This window comes from Cibotium barometz, chromosome 57, assembly GCF_041138505.1.
Source record: "Cibotium barometz isolate CiBa-2024 chromosome 57, ASM4113850v1, whole genome shotgun sequence".
NCBI lineage: Eukaryota > Viridiplantae > Streptophyta > Polypodiopsida > Cyatheales > Cibotiaceae > Cibotium > Cibotium barometz.
In genome coordinates this window covers 33865662-33887798 of record NC_141102.1, presented here as the reverse complement: position 1 = coordinate 33887798, position 22137 = coordinate 33865662, and the positions used below count along the sequence as shown (strand labels likewise).

Genomic DNA, 22137 nt, shown 5'->3' with positions numbered 1-22137 from the left:
GCCAGACACACAAATTTACCAGAAACAGCACAGGGGTTTATCCTGTGCACAAAATGCTGTATTTTTTGTAGTACACTCAAATGTCACAACCAGTGACCTCAATGTGCATACATACACTCAATGGCAACTCTTGATCTCCTTGCAGCACACACAATGTCTGCACAACCAATCTGTCTTCCTGCACCTCTTAAAATAGAGTTCTGCAGAGAATTGCGGTGACTTACCCGTAGTGCTCGAAAATCACCTGCTTTTTTTGAAAAACAGAGGTCGTAATGCGCCCGAAACGCATTTTCGGCCCGAAAAAATTCGTCCAAGAGGATAGATTAGTTACCCTATAGCTTTACTCCCGCAACAAAGAAAGCTCCTTAATTTATTAGTATGGATTTTATTGCTGGACTACCTTCAGTGTAATCAGGTTACAACTCCATCTTCGTGGTAGTTGACAGACTAACCAAAGTTGCCCATCTGATTCCAATAAAAGAAACCTACACTGCAGCGGATGTGGCTAGAGTGTTCCTCAAAGAAATCTTCAGATTGCATGGCCTACCCCCAGGAGATTAGTAAGTGATCGAGATCCCAAATTCACGTCAAGATTCTGGACTGCATTCTTCGAAGTAGTAGGAACTTTCTTGGATCTCAGCACAACTTACCACCCCGAGACCGATGGTCAAACAAAAAGGGTGAACCAAGTAATCAAAGATATACTTCGGTCATGCTGTGTGGCAGGGAACCCAAGAAGTGGCTAAGCTATTTGCACCTAGTCAAACAAAAAGGGTGAACCAAGTAATCAAAGATATACTTCGGTCATGCTGTGGTGGCAGGGAACCCAAGAAGTGGCTAAGCTATCTGCACCTAGTCGAATTCGCCTACTACAATGCTTCTTATCACTGAAGTATCGGGATGAGCCCTTTCAAAGCTCTATATGGACAAGACTGCCTAACACCATTAACTTGGTCCGACCCATTGATTAGGGTCGAGATGTCCAGACAGATGCTTGAGGACATGGAGTAGCAGATGCAGTCAATCCGCAAGTAAATAAAGCTACCCAAGATAGACATAAGCAGTATGCAGATAAGAAGAGGTCAAGCAAAAAATTCGAAGAAGCAGATATGGTCTTCATTCGAGTACGCCCCAAAAGAAGTTCTCTATCTCTTGGGAAGTACAAGAAGTTATCCACTAGATACTGTGGGCCATATCTAATTACAAAGAAAGTAGGTGACTTAGCCTATGAACTTCTTCTGCCTCCTCATCTCAAAGTACATAATGTATTTCATGTCAGCCTACTGAAGAAGTATGTACCGAGCCCAGAACTCCAACCTGAAGAAATCCTTGATGTTCGAGAGAAGGTTCTTAGGAACAGAATTCTGAGAGAATTATTGGTCAAATGGAAGTTCTATCCTTTTGAAGACCCCACCTAGGAGAAAAAAGCCAAACTGATGCAGGATTACTCCTCCCAGTTTGCGAGATGAGGACATTTCACGTTTTTCAAGTGGGAGAGGATGTAAGATTCCTCCCCAGCCCCTCAAGATGTCCAGTTTCTTCCCCTGTAATCAATCCCCTTTTCATAATAATAAAAGATCTTATTTCTATCTATTTTGGCCTAAAGAGAGAAAATATTCTAGAGAGAGGTAATTCAATTTTTAGATATCTTTGCATGGAAAAATATCCCTTTCTATCAAAATAAATTCTCCCGAAACAGAAGTTTAAAATGAAATTCCTATGGTGCATTAGAAATAAATTATAATGTGCATAAAAGAAGGTCCAAAAAAAGGTTTGATAGGCCAATGAGATTAATCCAAATGTAGGGAGGAAATGATTTTAAGAATAAAAGAAAAACCCCCAAAAAATGAGTAAATGCTCACATAAGATGAAGAGTGGACTAACGACCAAAGAAAAGAATTAAAAAACTGAATTTTGACACCTCAGTGTGGGGATTCCCCTCATGAAGTAGGCGCATCTTTTCTCATCATTACCCCCAATTTTTAATCAATAAAATGAGATATTTTCATCTCTCCTCTCTCTTGTTTCCAATCTAGATCCAAAAAGTAAGCTGAACTGACCCAAAAATGATCAAAAATTGACCAAACTAATCTAGAAAATTCTAGAATCAGTTTGCTTGGTTAGAGGCTCAATTTTTTCTATAAATAGAAGCATCTCCCTTTGTAAAAGCTTAATGGTGTTTATGCACTGTTACTCTACTCCTGTCTTGAGCCATCTACATTGAATTTTTTAATAATTCAATTGTTTTTGGCCTAATCCTCTCCAAAGTGAATTGGTGGGCCACTATTGCTTCAAACAAGAGTAGAACCCTCAATCCCTCAAGCCAAAGGAGAGCTTACAAACTCCATATAAGCTTATGTTCTTACTTTGTTTTACGAATTTCAATGAAAAATCTATGGTTTTCTTGATTTTTATGTTTTGCAAATGACTGAATTAAATTCAAATGCTATGCCTTTGATGAAAAGGCCACCCCTTCTCTTCTTTACATTCCAACCTTTCTTAATCCTAAAAAGATTAACTAAGTGATTAATTAAACTCTTCTTATCGTTTACTCTCTTGAATTTAGAAAAGTGTGTAGATTAGAGTTCTATAATTCTAAATTGGGTTAATTAAGTTAAGTGAAGAAAGATAAAAATGAGAAATGGTCAGTCATACAAAGGAGGTTATGGTAAAAATTTTTAGAATTTTGTGAAAAAGAAAGTTTGTTTTTATGTTATTCCAAAAGAGTAATTCCCACCATTTTTGCATCTAAAAGAAATATTCTAATTACTCCATGTATATATTCACCTATGAATATGCATGGATATCATTGATATTAATTATTAAATTTGATTTCTATGCATAGAAAGATGCATAAAAGAATTTTCTTATTACAAAAGTGTTATTCTTATTAAATTTGATTTATATGCATAGAAAGATGCATAATGAAATTTTTTTATAAAACTGTTATTCTTATTAAATTTGATTTCTATGCATACAAAGATGCATAATGGAATTTTTTTTATAAAAGTGTTATTCTTATTAAATTTGATTTTTATGCATAGAAAGATGCACAAAGGATTTTTTTTTATTACAAAAGTGTTACTCTTATTAAACTTGATTTTTATACATAGATAGATGCATTAAGGAATTTTTTTTATAAAAGTGTTATTCTTATTAAATTTGATTTTTATGCATAGAAAGATGCATTAAGGAATTTTTTTATTACAAAAGAGTTATTCTTATTAAACTTGATTTTTATACATAGATAGATGATTAAGGATTTTTTTATAAAAGCATTATTCTTATAAAAATTGATTTTTATGCATAAATAGATGCATAAAGAAATTCTTTTTATTTTAAAGTGTTATTCCTATTCAATTTGATTTTATGCATAGATAGATGCATAAAAGAATTTTTTTATAAAAGTGTTATTCCCATTGAAGTTGATTTTTATGCATAAATAGATGCATAAAGAATTTTTATATCAAAATTAGAATTCTCTTAAATTCTATGTTTAAATTCTATGAGTATTTGATAAATGAATAATTAAATACTCTAAGAGAGAAATTTCTATCGTTTTATATTCCCACGGATTATAAAAAGAAAATTCAGGAAACCTATCGAGATTGAAATATTCAGATAAATGATTAATTTATTCCTCATTGGAATTCGTAACTAATTTAGAAATTAGTTAAGTGAATATTCAAAGAAAGAAATTCAATAAAATAGTAACTGAATTATCAAACCTTTTTTAGAAAGATAGTTCAGGAAAAATCTTATCCGACTCGAACCTTGAATCAGACTATGACCAAGACCAAACTTTTTCGTCAGTTTCGAGGAAAAAAGGTGTGACCAGTTTTGAAAAATACACTCAAAACTCCTGCCAAATCTGAAACTAAGTTTGAAACCATCTGAATTGATCTGTGGATCAAGATTATAGAATTCGAGGAATTCTGGTATCAAATTCAGAATTCCGATCAAGAAGTTTTGGGGATACTCATTCAAGAAATACTCCTTGTATTCAAAAGAAAATCAAACTGAAAACTTACTTAGAAACCCTGTTTTTTTAAAGGACTGTCTTACGCCACCAGAATGTTAGAGGGAGCATTTGGTATATGTTTTTCTAAGGGAAGTTCGGTTTTGCAACAGCTGGCGAGGAGTGTTCAAAGGACGGCTCACATGGCAAAGCCTGCCCAGGTCTTGACCATCCTCAGTATGGTTGAAAAATGGTGCGCTTCCGGTACGATGGGCGAGGGCTGATGAAGCGCTCCCTGAGTGAAGTGCCAAGACACCTAAGGAGGATCCTGGAGGGTTCTGACCACCCAGGAGATGCACGGGCTTGCGGTGCCTATGACACCCATGCGTATGTCGTGGAAGATATGTATGATGGACGAAATGATTATTGTAATATGTTACTGGATCTCGTTGTTGCTGACCAGTTAGTCTCAACAACGAAGAGTCCACAATGATACTGTTTTTTAAGAAACAAGGGACTGGATGGAATTTCTGAGTTATGACATCGGTAACCAATAACCGTTTGTCAATGGATTATCTTATATGTTAAAGTTTTAAAGAGGAGTGTGTGCGTATGTGTAGTATTCGAAAGCAAAAGTTAAGAAAGGCATTGAATTATGGGTGGGTGAGTAATTTTCTGGTTCTATCGATTCCAGTGGATGGGTGGTGGCTAGCCCATGGACCCCGGATGGGGTTAGGCTGGAATCAGTGGAGTTTTAATAATTAAATTAAAATAAAATAAATACGCTTAGAATTCGAGTAGTTAAATAAAAACTTGAAGAATTTCTCAAATGAGTAGATCAATGGCTGTGCTGCCACTTTGGTTAGGAAAAAAGCGTTGATTTTCTCAAATGATTAGATCAACGGCTGCGCCTGATTTTGGTTAGGAAAAAAGCGTTGATTTCTTCAAACTAAGTCTAATAATTTTCCTTCTATCTGGTTTAATCAGGTGAAGGATAGTTTAGTATGTTGACCCGGTTAGAAAATTCGTTAAGAAAATAAAAAAAGTGGAATCGTCCCCATTTTTCGAGCAAGGGAAATTTTCCCAGTTTCAGTTTTGGAATGACCACCAGATTAGTCTCATGTCTGGACATTCGAGGGCGAGCCCTCGAGTGGGAAACCCTGCCCCGCGCAAGAGGAAGCTACTTCCACTGCTAACAACCGGGAATCCGGTGCGCAAAGGGGGCAGAGGGGTCTCACAAAAACCAACAAAACTCTTCCCTATTTGTGTTGGTGACTACACTCTTGTCGGGAGCTCTACGAGAGGCACCGGCAAATGATCTCTAATTGAGGAGCTTTCTTCGCGGGAGTAAAGCTATAGGGTAACTATATTGTCCTATCGGACTACATTTTTCAGGCCGAAAACACATTTCGGGTGCATCTGGACCTCCGTTTTTCAGAAAGCAGGCGATTTCGAGCACTGCGGAGTAAGTCATCGATTCTCTGCAGAACTCTATTTTAAGAACTGCAGGAAGATAGATTGGCTGTGCAGACACTGTGGGTGCTGCAAAGAGGTCAACAGTTGCCATTGGGTGTATGTATGCATATTGAAGTCAATGGTTGTGACATTTGAGAGTACTACAGTACCGCTCTGCAGATTGGCATAACACAGATTGTGGCTGAGAAGCTTGATAAGAATAACTTCCATGCTTGGAGGTTCAGGTTGACGAATTTCCTGATGGGAAAGGGCTATTGGGACTACATAATAGAAGGTGAGCATGAAGAGGCACCGAAGATACCGAATATAAATCCGACTATTGCAGATGTGAGAGAGTTTAAAGACTGGAACCAAGAAGCCAGGAAAGTTATGTATTGGCTCTCCATTAGTATACAGGACACCATGATTAGGCACATTCAGGATGCCAAGTCTATGAAACAAATACCAAGGCACGTAAGATACAGTTGAAGAATGAACTTCATACTGTGGAGAAAAAGAGCATGTCTGTGAATGGCTATGCATTGAAGATCAAGGGTATTGTGGAATCCCTTGCATCTATTGGTGTGTCAGTAAATGATGATGATAAGGTGGAAGTCTGTCTACGTGGTCTCGGGCCACAATACAAGGCGTTCAAGACGCCTATTTAGACTCGGAAAAATGTTCCCAACTTTACGTCTATGCTGATTATAGAAGAGAAGAGCTTGGGTGAAGACCAACAGTCTTCACAAAACAAAAACAGTTCAGAGCAACAGGCCTTCTACACAAGTTCAGGTAGAGGACGAGGTAGAGGAGGCCGTGGACGCGATCAAGGAGGTGGCCAAACAGGTAATCAGAATTATGGCCAACAGCAACAGTCCCAGAATACACAACAACAACATCAACAACACACAGGTGAAAGAGGCAAATTCAGAGGCAGGGGGAGTCAAAGAGGATGTGGAAATTGGCAAAGGCAATATAATGATGCACGTGAATGCTTTTATTGTGGTAAGCCTAGACATGTGCAGGCAGAATGTTATAAGAAGTAGGCTGACATGCAAAATGGGAAAGTGCAGCAAAACAACTATGCATCCTCAAGTAGAAACAATGAGGATAATGAAAGGTTGTTTGTTATGAAGCATGTCGTGAATGCCATGTCTGAAAATGTTGAGAAGCAGCACAAAAAGATGATGTATGGTATGTGGATTCAGGTGCTTCAAACCACATGACAAGTCATGGTGGGGAGTGGTTCAAGGAGATGAAAAACCTTAAACGATCAGGTTTTGTGGAAACAGGGCATGGCATTACTCATCCAATTGCCCATGTTGGAGATGTGCCATTGTCTATGCAGGATGACAAAGTGAAGTACCTTGCAGATGTACTTCACGTTCCGAACATAACAAAGAATCTGGTTTCAGTTGGCCAGATGATTGAGCAGGGTTTGCAGGTTCGGTTTAACCCTGATGGTTTTTATGTTGAAGACTTTAAAGACAAGTGCAGGTTGGTTGCAAAAGGCAACAGAGTGGGCATAATGTTTACGTTGAATGTAGACATGCCTGAAATGAGTGGTGCGATGTTTGCAAATGGTTTAGGAATTGTTGCAGACATAGACATTTGGCATAAAAGAATTGGACATGTGAATGTGCAGAGAATGAAGTCTATACAGACTAAAGGAATTCTGACAGGGCTGCCAAAATTTAAAGTGGAAGGTATGCAAAGAATATGTGAAGCATGCCAATTTGGAAAGCAAACAAAGCATGTATTTCCACGTAACAGATATGTGAGCAGAAATGCACTAGATGTTGTGCATTCAGATGTATGGGGTCCTACGAAGACCATGTCTATGGGAGGCTGCAGGTATTATGTGACATTCATTGATGACCACACAAGGAAAGTGTGGGTATATTTCATGAAGGAGAAGAGTGAGGTGTTCACTCACTTTCAGAATTTCAGAGTTTTGGTTGAAAAGCAAACATGGAAATATGTAAAGTGCCTAAGGTCAGATGGAGGGGGAGAGTACTTCTCCAATGAGTTCTCTGAATTTTTGAAGAAGAATGGTATTCGGAGACAGTTTACATGCAGATACACTCCGCACAGCAAAATGGAGTTGCTGAGCAGAAAAAGAGGCACATTGCTGAGATTGTGCGAGCATTGATGGAAGAGAAGAATATGCCACATAGCTATTGGGCTGAGGCTGTTTCTACAGCAATATACATCATGAACAGGACTCCAATTGCAGCCATACATGATGTAACTCCAGAGGAGAGGTTTACTGGCAGAAAACCTGATTTGTCTTATCTGAAAGTCTTTGGATGCATTGCATATGTGCATGTGCCAAATGAGCTGAGAACTAAGCTAGATCCAAAAGCTAAAAAATGTGTGTTTATTGGATATTCCCTTGAGCAAAAGGGATACAGGTGTTATAACCCTGCTACACGTGAGTTGAGGGTAAGCAAGGATGTTGTCTTTGATGAGATGAGTAGCTGGTATGCTGCTGAAAAAGAAGCTGTTGGGACTGATGTGAGTGGAAGTGTGGTTGCACAGAATGCAGGTCAGCAATCACAGTCTTTGAGTGGACCAGGAGAGTCCTCATCTAGTGGGTCTGTTGTGATAAACCATGGAGTGGTAGGCTGCGTCATAATACAAGTCCTGCAAATGTGATTAGTATATCACGTAAAGGAAAAGAGAAAGTGGTTGAGCCCCTTGGTATGCCTGACATTTCTGCAGGGCATTCTCATGTTGATGGAGAGTCTAGTGGCTCAGATATGAGCCTTGATGAGGAGCTTGGGATCCCAGCTATGAGAACACCTTGTGTAAAGAAGGCTATGGAAGCCATGAATGAAAAGCTGCGAAGATCTGGGAGAGTGAAAAACCCTGTGCAGAGGTTTACCTACTATCATGGTTATGTGGCACATCACTATGCATATATGGCAAAGGTTGTGCAGGTTGTAGAGCCCACATGCATTGATGAGGCTATTGGAAATGTGTGTTGGGAGACAGCTATGGATGAGGAGATGGATGCACTATATGGAAATGAAACTTGGGATTTGGTGCAATTGCCTGAAGGCAAGAAAGCCATTGGATGCAAGTGGGTGTACAAAGTAAAACACAACAGTAATGGAAGCATAAATAGGTATAAGGCTAGATTGGTAGCCAAAGGATATGCGCAGACATATGGCATTGATTATGAGGGAACTTTCAGTCCAGTTGCCAAGATGGCAACAGTGAGAGTTGTGATAGTAGTGGCTGCGTCAAAGCAATGGTCTTTACATCAGATGGATGTAAAGAATGCATTCTTGCATGGGGATTTGCAAGAAGAGGTGTATATGCTGCAACCACCTGGATATGAGGATGTGGGTCACCCCGAGCATGTTTGCATGTTGAAGAAAGCCTTGTATGGCTTAAAACAAGCACCAAGAGCATGGTCTGACAAGATTTCTAGATATCTTGTCACTATTGGCTTTCATGTAGCCAATGCAGATTTGTATGTGAGACATGGTGATAGAGGGATTGTGCTTGTTGTCATCTATGTAGATCATTACGGGGGACCATGATGCAGAGATCTTTGATGTAAAGATCTTGCTTAGACAGAAGTTCGAGATGAAGGATCTGGGGGGGAGCTCAGATAGTTCTTGGGCATTGAGGTGATTAGGTCACCACATGGTATTGAATTATTGCAGAGACAGTATAGCTTGGACATGTTGTCCAAGTATGGTATGACAGGCTGTAAGCCTATTTCCGTGCCATTGGATCAGAATGGCAAGTTGAGTGCAGATTCAGGAGAGATCTTGGAGGATCTTACTATGTATAGGCGCATAGTAGGAAGCTTGATCTACATGACGATCACCAGACCAGATTTGAGCTATGCTGTTGGGTTGGTGAGTCAGTTTATGCAGGTTCCACGGAAACTGCATTTGGATGCATTGAGATGCATACTGAGGTATGTGAGGTCTACTTTGCATTGTGGACTATTTTATGAGACTGGGACAGAGATATGTGTACATGGGTATCAAGATGATACATACAGGTGAGAGCAATGCTACGATGCTATCTGTAGAATGAAAATACAGGACTATAAGGCCCAAATCCCAAAGGGGATAAAATAGTGCTATCTAAGCACATCCCTAACTAAGCACAACTCTAGCTAAGCACAAAGTGCCATAACTTGACATAGCTAGATAATAACTGAATGAACATGAGGTCACGTAGGCCCCATGGGTCCGGGGGAAAAAACCTCCAGCTGCCGGAGTAAAAAGTGCCCCGTGTGATCACTGGCACTCCCCGTGGGTATGTAACGGAACGGTAAAACCCAACAAACCCCCCTGGAGTGATATGTGATCACTGTACAAGTAAGCATCAATCACCAAAAGTAAATAGGTTTAAGGCATGTCGAAAGGCCTCAAACTTCTCCCTGGAAAGTGCTTTGGTGAAGATATCTGCGACATTCTGATCAGTAGGACAGTAGATCAGACTGACATCCCCTGCATGTAACCGCTCCCGTACAAAGTGATAGTGAACCTCAATATGTTTCGTCCGTGCATGAAACACTGGGTTCTTAGCCAAAGCAATAGAACTTTGACTATCTGAAAAGATGGGAGTGGGCTCATCAACAGAAGAAGACAAATCAGCCATGAGTCTTCTGAGCCATACACACTCTACAACTGCCGTGAAGGCTGCCTTGTACTCAGCCTCACATGAACTGGTCGCTACCGTGGACTGCTTCTTGCTCAACCATGATATACAGCAAGAACCAAGGAAGAAACAGTTACCACTGGTACTCTGTCTGGTGTCAAAATCACCTGCCCAGTCCGAATCACAGTAGGCATGCAGCTGAAAATCACCCCCCTTGGGATAAAGCAACCCAAGGTGCCGTGAGCCCTGCAAATAACGGAAGACCCGTTTCACTGCCTGCCAATGTGAAGCACGAGGACTGTGCATGAATCTGCTCAACTGTGACACTGCATACTGGATGTCTGGCCTAGTGTTACACAAGTAAATAAGGCATCCAACAGCCTGAGCATAGGTACTCACATCAAAAGGTTCACTGCTATCATGCAGTGACAACTTAAGCCCTGTCTCCATAGGAGTACTAATAGGCTTACAGTCTTGTAGACGGAACCTCTCAAGAAGTTTGCCCACATACTTCGACTGTACAAGCCCAATACCTTTCTCATCCTGTATGAACTGGATACCCAAATAATAATGCAGTGGCCCCAAGTCTGACATGTCGAATGTCTTCTTCAAATCAGCCTTGAAATCTGCAATTTTGACATCACTAGTGCCAGTCAGCAGTAAATCATCAACATAAAGTATGATGATAATCAAATCCCCCCCGTCCTGCTTAACATAGAGGGTGGACTCAGATGGACAGTTGACATAACCCTGGCTCAGCAAATAAGCATCTATCTTGGCATACCATGCCCGCGGAGCCTGTTTCAGCCCATATAGTGCTCTTTTCAACCTGCAAACTTTACGTTCACTGCCAGGTACTGCAAAACCAATGGGCTGATTTACATAAACTTCTTCCTGTAGATCCCCATTCAAAAATGCAGTTTTGATATCAAGCTGAAATACTGTCCACTGATAATGGGCGGCCATAGCAATCACAGATCTAACTGTAGTCATGCGGGAAGTGGGGGCAAATGTCTCATCATAGTCAATCCCCTTCTTCTGTGCATAGCCCTTTGCAACAAGCCGGGCTTTGTACCTGTCAATGGAACCATCTGCTTTACGTTTAACCTTATAAACCCATTTGGTCCCAATGGCCTTCTTCCCTGTAGGCAAGTCTACAAGATCCCATGTATGATTGCTCTGTATGGAGTGCATCTCCTCCTGCATGGCTGTCCGCCAATGCTCATAAGCATTTGCATCATCAAATGAGTCTGGCTGCTCTTCATCTGCGCATACCTCCATAACATAATCCAAAAGATGACCCTGCTCATGCAACCTAGCATCTGCACGTGTACGGCCAACAACTGGAGCATCCAAATGGCTGTCCCTCATAGTAGTAGTATACCACCTGGGTAACTGCCTCGCTTCCTGTATGCCATCCAATTCTTGCTGTACTTCATGTTGCATATCCAAATCTGCCATAGGCTGATTTCCAGCAGCTACAGGAGGTGCTACTGGCTGTGCATTACCACCAACAACAGGAACACCAACTGTATCATCCATAGGAATAGGCAAAAGCCTCTCAAATATGTCAGGAGGAGCCTGATAAGACTCATAACCAGCCAAGGAAAGTTCTGATTTTTCGTCGAAAATCACATCCCTGCTAGTCAAAATTTTCTTACTGACAGGATTATAGAGCCTATAGCCCTTGCTCTCCTTACTGTAGCCAACAAAAATGCATTTGACTGCCTTGTCATCAAGCTTTCTTCTGATCTCCTTTGGCACATGAGCATAAGCAATACAACCAAAAGTACGAAGATGTGCTACAGAAGGTCTCCTGCCATACCACGTCTCAAAAGGTGTAACCTTCTTCAGTGCCTTTGTAGGACACCTGTTCAAAATATGGCATGCTGCCATGATTGCCTCCATCCATAGGACATTCGGCATCTTTTTAGCCTTGAGCATGCACCTGGCCATCTCAAGATGTGACCGATTCTTAATCTCAGCCAAACCATTCTGCTGAGGTGTGTAAGGGCATGTGTACTGATGAGAGATCCCTCTCTCCTGCAAAACAGTATTTAAGATCTTTGACATGTATTCCCCCCCTCGGTCAGATCTGAGAGACTGCAACTTACATGAGGACTGATTTTCAGCCATGGCTATCCAAGCCATAAATGCATCATACACTTGTGACTTCCTGGTCAAAGCAAATATCCATGTGAACCTGGAAAAGTCATCAATAAAAGTGACAAAATAGAAGTGACCCCCCAATGATTTAACATTCATGGGTCCACAAACGTCACTGTGTACAACCTGTAACTTCTGTGTGGCTCGAAAGGACGACCTGGCAAAAGAAAATCTGTGCATCTTCCCCAAAATACAGCCCTCACAAACATGTGGTGGTGGCTTCTGCATAGGAGGCAAGTCCTCCACCATGCTGTGCCTGTGCATAAGCATCAAACTTCCAAAATTGACATGCCCCAGACGAGCATGCCATAACTCTGCAGTGGACTGTGCAGGAGTAAGAGTGGTGGCCAAAAAAACAGCCTGATCAACAGGCTCTCGTGTATCCAACTGATACAGGCCACGCGTCAAAGTACCTGTCATCAAAAGACAGCCATGCGGGCTTCTTACAACACACTGATCTCCCTCGAAAGCAACAATAAGTCCACTCTTCGCCATGGAAGATACTGATAACAGATTCTTTTTGATTCCTGGTACAAACAAGGAATCCGTGAGGCATACAGTGGAGCCATCTATGGCTGTAAGTATAATCTTACCCACACCTTTCACTGGATAGGTGGCACCATTTGCACATGCCACAGTCTTTTTGACAGAAGGAGGTATCATGGATGCAAAGAAATCACGCCTGGCTGTAATGTGCTTTGAAGCACCACTATCAAAGTACCAAGCATTATCAGACTCACCAACATGTAGTGCATGGGAAGCATCATAACTGCATGTATAAAAACACCAATCCTGCTCTTCAACAAAATCAGCATTCTCTTCTGTAGTACCTGCAATAGAAGCATCGGCAACTAGACCTTTCTCCCTTTGCCTTTCTCGTGCAATCCTCTTAGGACACTCTGTAATGAAATGCCCTGGCTTTTTGCAATAGTGACAACGCCCTTTCTTCTTAGGCTTGTCACCATCCTTCTTCACGCCTGAAGAAGTAGTTGCACTAACACTGCCATGTGGTTTTGGTACAGGATGGGGTTTAGGCTGAAACTTGCCTTTCCCTTTAGATCTAGCATAAAAAGCATCCTCTGCAGCACCCGTCCTCATATCCTTGTTCTTCCTAACCTGCTCCTCCTGCAACAATAAAGAAACCAGCTCCTGGTATGTGAGTGGCTGTGGTGCATTCCTCAAAGACAAGTTCAACGAAGTATGGAAACCCAAGTAAGACGGTGGCAAAGATCTCAAAGCTGTCTGAACAAGCTGAGACTCTGGTATGATCTCATCAATGTTGATCAGCTGCTCTCTCAAATCTTGTATCCTATTCAAATGTGTTTGCATAGCATCACCTTCCTTCATCTCAAGATGATCCAGCTCTCTCTTTAAGAAAGAAACTTTAGCTTCATTCCTGGCTGCGTATAACCTCTCCAAGGTTAGCCAGGCTGCTCTAGCATCTGTGCAAGAGCGAATATGTGGAATAATCTGTCTCTGCACTGAAAGAGAGATAAGAGACATAGCCTGTGCATCTCTCTTATCCCACCTCTTCTGATCATCCGTCCTAGGAGGAGGTGGAGGTGGTGCCAGTTGCTGTTGCCTACCCCCCTGAGGTGGAGTGGCAGGTGCAACTGTAAGAGGCCTAATCTCGTCACCATTGACATACTCCCAAAGACCTTTGGCCACCAAGATGTTCTTCATCATGAAGGACCACATCGAAAAATTGGTGCCATCAAGCCTGTCCTCCTTGGACACAATCTGTAGCACATCATTCTGATTCTGTGCCATTATATGCAATCAAAAAGACAGTAACACACAGTATGTGTGTCTCACAACAAGTGTACCTGCAGCAAAATAAAAGAATACCCAAGAAAGAAGGTCACTTTATGTGACACTTACGGGATCAATAATTCTGATTTTCTGCTGCAGCATAATCAATGCATCAAATGTCTCACTGTAGTATCTGACAGTGCCTGCAATCTCCCACTTATGACAGTGAAGTCAACTATAAGTGCATTCACCACTGAGAGTTCTCAAAGCACATAAATCTGAATATTTAAATTCAGGCCTGCATTATTTCTGTGCATAAATCCCTGTGTAATCAACTCAAAAACTGAGTATTTTTGTCCAAGCTTGTATCTGATACTTCACACAATGTTCTTGAGCATAAAGGAATGAAAAGCCCCTTGTTTATCCACCACAGAACTGAGATTCACTCAGTGTGGATCAACAAGATAAATGTTGGTCTGGCCGCCTATAAGGCAGGCCTCTGCTGCCTGAATCTCTCTTGGGAAAGCTGATTGGACAGCCAATGCATGGCCCTAGGGTGGCTATAACTCTTGCCAGGTATCTTCCAGATGGCCTTGTTGCAAGAGGAACATCAATGATGATCTCTTTCTCAGTGGGCTTCTTGGCTGTGGCCTTGATCTCGATCAGATAGCTCCTTCCAACCCACCCGATCCATCCTGCAATGTAGAGAAACAAAATGCCCGGATACACAAATTCGCCCAGATTGGCTTGGTCCCCATCCACAATCAAATGCGGCAGCCTGTCGGTTCCGCACAGCAGACCCTGCTTGCCATAGAAATCGAAGCGGCGATTGGTCTTCTCGATGGTAGCGTTGATAGCTAAGGCGGGGGCGCTATCAGGGGCGTACTTCTCGAGCCGTTTGGCGAGCTTCTTGATCTCCTTCTCCTCACGTTTGGCGAAGGCCTTGGAGTCCTTGCAGGGTAAAGCCAGCGACGTCGGCGAGGGCGGGGAGGGAGGGATCGTGCTAGCTGTTCTGTGCAGACCTGCTCTGATACCAAATCAAGATGATACATACAGGTGAGAGCAATGCTACGATGCTATCTGTAGAATGAAAATACAGGACTATAAGGCCCAAATCCCAAAGGGGATAAAATAGTGCTATCTAAGCACATCCCTAACTAAGCACAACTCTAGCTAAGCACAAAGTGCCATAACTTGACATAGCTAGATAATAACTGAATGAACATGAGGTCACGTAGGCCCCATGGGTCCGGGGGAAAAAACCTCCAGCTGCCGGAGTAAAAAGTGCCCCGTGTGATCACTGGCACTCCCCGTGGGTATGTAACGGAACGGTAAAACCCAACAGGGTACACAGATGCTGATTGGGCTGGTAGTATCTCAGATAGAAGATCTACTAGTCGCTTCATGTTTTCTTTGGGAAGTGCTGCTGACTTGGAGTAGCAAGAGGCAGCCTACGGTTGCTCTATCCAGTACAGAGGCTGAGTACAGAGAGGAGCTGCTATGGCAGCATGTGAGGTAGCTTGGTTGAGAAAGCTACTTGCAGATTTGGATCTATCAGTGGATAGACAAGTTGTCATTTTCTGTGACAACATTAGCAGTATACAGTTGGCCAGGAACCCAGTTTTTCATGCTCGCACGAAGCATATAGAGGTCCACTACCATTTCGTCAGAGAGAAGGTCTTGGCAGGAGACCTTGACCTTGTTTATGTCAGCACAGAGGATTAGGTAGCTGACATCTTCACCAAAGCATTGGGTACAGAGAAGCTCCGCAGATTCAGGGCTTCGCTTGGTGTACATGAGATGGAGTTGAGCTCGAGGGGGAGTGTTGAGATATCGAGCTCATCTAGTGAGGCGGTGGACACTAATGACCCGCCTGGGGGATAGGCCCCACACTTATACTACTGGCATGGTTGGTAAGATCACTTATACCACTGGCATGGTTGGTGAGATCATGGGTGATATGCAGCCAGTGGGATGACAGGCTGTGCGACAGCCATTCTAGAGATCATGGGTGATATGCGGCCAGTGGGATGACAGGCTGTGCGACAGCCATTCTAGAGACTGGCATAGTTATAGCGCCAACTCATTTAGTCGGGTTCACACTATAGAGAACCCTTGTATGTATTGGTTGAGTACCTTTCATATTATGTATACTCTTATCTTTGTATATGGTGTGTTGAGTGTTGAGTAGAGAAGAAGAAGATTTTCAGCCTCTCACCTTATGTGTTCTCTATTAGGGTTTTGTGAGTGTGTGTGTGCTTGCAAGAGCTCAAGCTCTCTTCCCCCCTGCATCTTTTCATCTCTCATTCCCCACACCGACCACTCTCCTTCTATCTCTCCCCATCGACCAATCCCCCCCCCCCCATCACCACCTCCCTCACCCAACAACCACCCCCTCACTCCCTCTCCCCAATTACCAATCCCCCCCTTACCTCACCCCACCAACCAACCCCCCCTACCTCACACCCTTCACTCCCCTCTCCTTAGCCCCTCCGCCGACCACTCTCACCTACGCGGTCGACCCCACTAGCCCCCACCCCCTCCCCCCTGTTCACTCATCCAACCAACCCAACCCTTTTCCCTCACGACCCCACCAACCCCCGCAACTCTCTCCCCCTCCCACTCCTCACCAACCAACACCCCCCTCACTCGTGCACGGCATCCCCCCCTATCCTCTCTTACTCACCCCTCCAACTTGGGGAAGTCATCTCCATCTCCCCCCCCCTCCCCATGTATCTAGAAAGCAGAGCCATGCGGGACCAATATGGGGAGCTACACCCCAGCGAAGGCTCAACTAACACATGGCGGGAGCTAGAAGATGTCAAAGAACCAACCATAGCATACTTATGGGAGATACATTATATTGGGGTCACCCGCATATCAATGACAGGATTTGATGGCCATCTGCCCATCTAATGCCCTCCTCTAACCCATCACATGAAAGCCAAGTTAATATGGAAAATTTCATTTGAAAAGCTAACTGTAAAAATGCCCATCTTTAAAACATTGTAAAAAATAGCCAAAACGTCAATGGAAGGGCAATATAAAAAAATGCTCGTCTAGTACTAATTCTATGGTTAATAATAGTTATTATTAGTTAGGCCTTCAATATTCAAATCCTTGCATTGAATTCAAATCCTTCAATTTCTTACATTGAATTCAAATCAAGCCCTTCCTTGGATTCCTTGCATAGTAGGGGACGGAGCGATGGCCACTGAATCATGGCACTGATGGGGCCAATGTGCCAAATTAAATTCCAATCACATCAAAGCCTAAAGGGCTAAAGGGGCGCTAGAAGAGGGTGATGATCAGAAATTATTCAAAATGATGTGCATTGCTTGGTGAACTTCTTCGGGCAGTAATGAGGCCTGCCTGCGTTTCACTATTCGACTCGAGGCTCCAAGGAAGGCTTGCTCTGCTGCCACAGCGCTCTCTCTCTCTCTCTCTCTCTCTCTCTCTCTCTCGTATTTTCGAGCTTGTTCTCGCTATGACAAGGAACGGCTCGGCAGTAGCAATGTCCAGACACATTCGCCCGACGTGCACTTCAGGGAGACTGACGGGGAGTTCCTCAAGGTGAAGCACCTGATCAAAATGGCAATCTCTTCACACTGGTATGCATGTACATCTTGCTCAGTGTATTCATCACTTTCTCTGCGTGTGTGTATGTAGATACCACATGCTTAGAAAGGCTATTCCATCAGTATCTCTTTATTTTTTCTGACCCTAATTGGGAGTTACTAATAAGTTGACATTGTCAACACCACAGATTTTGGTTGTTTCTTGAGAATAGCATATTACTCCTGTGTTCTTTTCCAAAGCCTTAGGTAGATGTAGGAGTACTTGTTGTTGTGGATGTCAAAGTGTTGTGTTTAACTGTAGAGGCTAGCCCTTGTGTTTATTAATCACATGGATTTCAGTCCTAGTATTTTGTATCTACATTAAATACATTCTGGACCAGATAGGCTCAAATTTGAAAGGACTTTTTTTTAAAAAGGGAAAATTATGTAATTCACCTTCTTGATTGTAATGTAAACTTAGATGTCTTTTAAAGTGTAGATGATTAATTTTTGGGAAGACCCTTTTGAACTAAGCTTAATTATTTTGACCCAGCACCCGCTTCATCATCTATGATTGCTTTGCTACCCCCATCGCGTACCAAGTGGCCTGCTTTGTTTGATGGAATGCCCAGGTGCCATAATCTAGCTGATTTATCATCTAATTAACATGCTTAAATTCTATTATTATTGATCTCCAGTTCAAAACAAGCGAAAAGTTTCATTATGCTAGACAAGACATGATCATAATGTGGTTTTTTACTTAATATATGGTGTATTGTCCATCATTAACTAAACTTTTTGTTCGTTTTGCTTATAATTAATGGGCAGGTTATATATCAGCTTAACTTGCCCTTATGCACAGAGAGTATGGATTGCAAGGAATTTCAAGGTAGCATGAGCTCAACTCTTTTAAAATTTGCAGCTTCTAGATTAACATGTATTTGCTTAATATACATTAACACTTGTACATTAAAACTTTTCGTTCATTTTTAAGCAACTACTTTCTCTGTTTGTGTGGTTTCAGTGGTACATGGGCAAGCTGTCTCAGGTCTCAGGTTTATGTCGTTAAAGTTCAGAATCGGTAGGTTTTACACCATGTGCATCCACCACTGTGATCCTGTTAACATTTTGGGATAAACTGTATGCTAATATATTTAACAATTGCCACACATGATCCACATGATCCATTTTGCACAAGATGTTAGCAGTATAATAAGAATGATAACTACACCAGATTATCTGTCCTATATGCAGATAGAATGATAACTGCAGCAGATTATCTGTCATGAGAATGATAACTACAGCAGATTATCTGTCCTACATGCATTTCAAAGCTTACAATGACCTCAATCCTTATTATGCCATGTCTGGTATCATAGCAGCCATGTTTGAGCGGCTTATTTGCCATACCATACAAGATGGTTTAAAGTTGTTACTAGAAATAAAAAAGATTTTTATTAGTAGAAAATTACAATTGTTATTTTATTAATTTGTAGCTACTTTTGTATCTATGTCCCTGAAGGCAGGATGGGTTTAAGCTGTATTTACTAGGCGTGATTCATGTGGTGCAGGGTATAGATGGTTGTAGAGTTGAGCGTGTGATGGAGTTGTGCCACATAGCAGCTAACAAAAATACAGTTCCAGGAGATGTTTCTGCCATGGTTCCTGGAGGGTAATCTAAAATTTTTAATACTCTGGATTCAAATAGTGATCATAAACACTATTAAGAGCTGGTTGCTTACAGTTTTTATGTTGTTCTATAGTTTTCTATGTCCTGTAGCCCCTCTCTTTCTCATGAACTGTCACTCCCTCTTTCAATTTTAGACATGGCATCCATTGACACTATATTTTAGGATATACTTGCATGTGGCATGTTAGAGATTTCTTCATTGTTGTCTGAAACATTGAGTTTCTTTCCATTGTTATTGCGGTAATCAGGAACTCCTGTCCTCACATCAAGAGGATTCGTCGAGGAGGATTTTGAGGTGGTGGCTAAATTCTTTGACAGTGATGTGCCCACCAAAGAGTAAAAAGCAAAATGGCACATATCGGTCACCCCCACCAAAGAGTAAAAAGCAAAAGAAACTTGACCAAATGCTTGGGTTGCATGCTTTGCCATCAGATGCAAGCATTGATACAAGTCGGGCAATTGATGATCATGGTGAAACTTCAGTAGCAATTTCCCAACAAGAGAATGCTGGAAATAAAAAACACAGCAGGGTGTTTTTGGAGGGTTGGAAAACAGCGTATCCTTGGGTTTATGTGATCACAAATAACAAGGGCAATGAACGCTTGAGGTGTAGGGAAATCCTTTCGCAAAAGAAGGGTCTTCATCGATACAAAAGAATGCACTATGCGTGCATGGCAACTCCAAAGAACACAACGAGGCAAAACAAATATGGAGAGAACATAAGAAAAGGTCAGTTGTGCCTATGGAAAAGCATATTGAAGCTATGACAAATGATGAAAGGGCTACGTAGGATCATAACAGTCATGCAGACTTTATGGTATGTCATGAAGAGAAGTTTGTCTTTGGTTTCTTAGGATGCCAAATATGCCTATAGTGAGTGAGTATTCCTCCTACACAAGTACAAATGCTGGTAAAGAATTTGCAAAGGCAATCGAATTAGTATATTGGGATATATTGAAGAAAGCAATCAATAACATCCCCTTTTACTCCATTCAGGTTGATGAAAGCACAGACATCACCATGCACCAATACATGATTATCTATATAACTTTCATTGAGGAGGGAGGGAATGGGTCAATCACTACAAAGTTTGTAAATCTTTTGCAAGTAAAAAATGCTACAGCTGAGGCTTTACATAATGCTTTGATAAGCTTTTTATAGGAAATGGGTTTACCTTTGTCGAAAATGATTGGAATTTCCACAGATGGAGCAAGTTTGATGACAGGTTCTAGTACAGGTTTGGTTACAAGGTTGAAGAACCACATTCCACATCTAGTGAGCTTCCATTGCATTGCACACAGAGAGGCCCTTGTAGCTGGAGATGCTTTTAATGGCTTCAAAGAGTTCAAGCTCATAGATACGATAGCAAAAAGGCTTTATGAATGGGCAGCCAGGTCAGCCAAAAGGCATGTGATTCTCGCTGATGTTGTGAAGGAATTCGGTCTCGGTAGAGATGGAAAACTGAGATTATGAAAAATGCATGATGTGAGATGGCTCTCGAAGGGGCAAGTCATGGTGAGAACCATAAAGATTATCCCCAGCCTTGTTGACAATCATGAAGTTTGAATTTGCAGCCATGTATTAGTGCAGTTTTTGTTACACTTTTTTGCTGATGTGCTTAGAGAGCTAAATGTTCTCAATTGTAAATTGCAAGAAGAGCATCCAGATATCTCTCTTATTGGAAGCCACTTAGTATCCATTGTTGAAACTCTTCGTTTAACATTTCTTGGAAATAGCTTCGGAGTTGGTACTAAGCATGTAGAAGCTTTCTTAAGGATGGCACATGGACAAATGGGAGTAGTGAGTTATCAAGATACAGATGGTCTTGTTCACTCTCATTACTTGCACTTGGGACCAATGTGTGAAGGGGATGATGTAAACCCACATGAAACCATTGGAAGTGTAATGGCACATTTGGTTTCAATATGCCAACGCTATATCATAAGCTTAGAGCAAGCATTGTGGGACAGGTTTAAAGCAGATTTTGATCTTTTTATGGCAGCAAAGTTCTTCAATCCAAAGGACTACAATGAGGATTTAACAAAGTTGGATGTCTCCACAAGAGAATGGCTATAAATTCTTTGTAATCACTTTCGACAAGGCCCAAATGCATTCATAAATGAGCTAGAGTGCAAAGGGGAACGTAGGTCTTTTATTACAAGAATGAGGAATTGTTTCAAGGGTAAGGAGATGCACTTAGCTTGGCAAGATTGTTGCAATCATGAAGAGTGGGAGCACTCATTTCCATGGACTATGAAGCTTTGGAGAGTTCTTTTAGTGTTACCCCTTTCATCAATAGCATGCGAGAGAGGGTTTCCAAAGATGAATAAGATCAAAGACAAGTTTCGAAACCGTTTGTCGCTTGATATGCTTAACCTAACAATGTTTATTGATTTGAATACTCCAAAGGTAAAACACCCTAAAACTTTGGGATGAATGTTTTGAAGCTTGGAAGCTTTTGAAGAACAGGAAATCTACACCCATGCATACAGCTTGACTTGGGCTTGTGTTCTTACCATCCTTATCTATCTATTATGCTGTAAACGGTGCCACTTGATGCTCATGAGTCATGGTTTTTCTTCACTTGTCTTTTTGTTCCTGCTCATGAGTCTTTTTGTGTCCTCATGCCAAAGGCTTTCCAATTATATATATGAGCATCTTTGTACTAATCCTCTTTTGTAAGTAGACATGTATATGTTTGGCATACTAATACATTCTATGTTACTTCTTGGATATTATTCATATACTTTTTTGGAAGTAGAAAAATTTGTATAAAGACTATTGCATGTCGAAGGTTTTTTAAACATGTCAGTAGAAGGGCTCACTAAAAATTTGCCATGCTTATAAAAATGGCAAGACTACAGGCTAAATGTTTTTTGAAAATCCATGGTCCCCTTTAAACCCTAACAGTGCCGCACATGCAAGAACGG

General features: G+C 41.6%; 1 long non-coding RNA gene and 2 pseudogenes across 1 annotated transcript; 2 read left to right on the top strand and 1 right to left on the bottom strand.

Moving 5' to 3' along the window:
* Nucleotides 1–14382: 14382 nt before the first annotated feature.
* On the bottom strand, nucleotides 14383–15205 carry LOC147606682 (photosystem I reaction center subunit III, chloroplastic pseudogene; annotated as a pseudogene).
* Nucleotides 15206–17171: 1966 nt separating this feature from the next.
* Nucleotides 17172–21457, top strand: LOC147606681 (uncharacterized). Its single transcript, XR_015264954.1, has 5 exons — nucleotides 17172–17571; nucleotides 18071–18149; nucleotides 18346–18406; nucleotides 19089–19189; nucleotides 19456–21457. It is a non-coding gene; the product is annotated as an uncharacterized LOC147606681 (long non-coding RNA).
* On the top strand, nucleotides 19528–21848 carry LOC147606680 (uncharacterized; annotated as a pseudogene).
* Nucleotides 21849–22137: the final 289 nt, after the last annotated feature.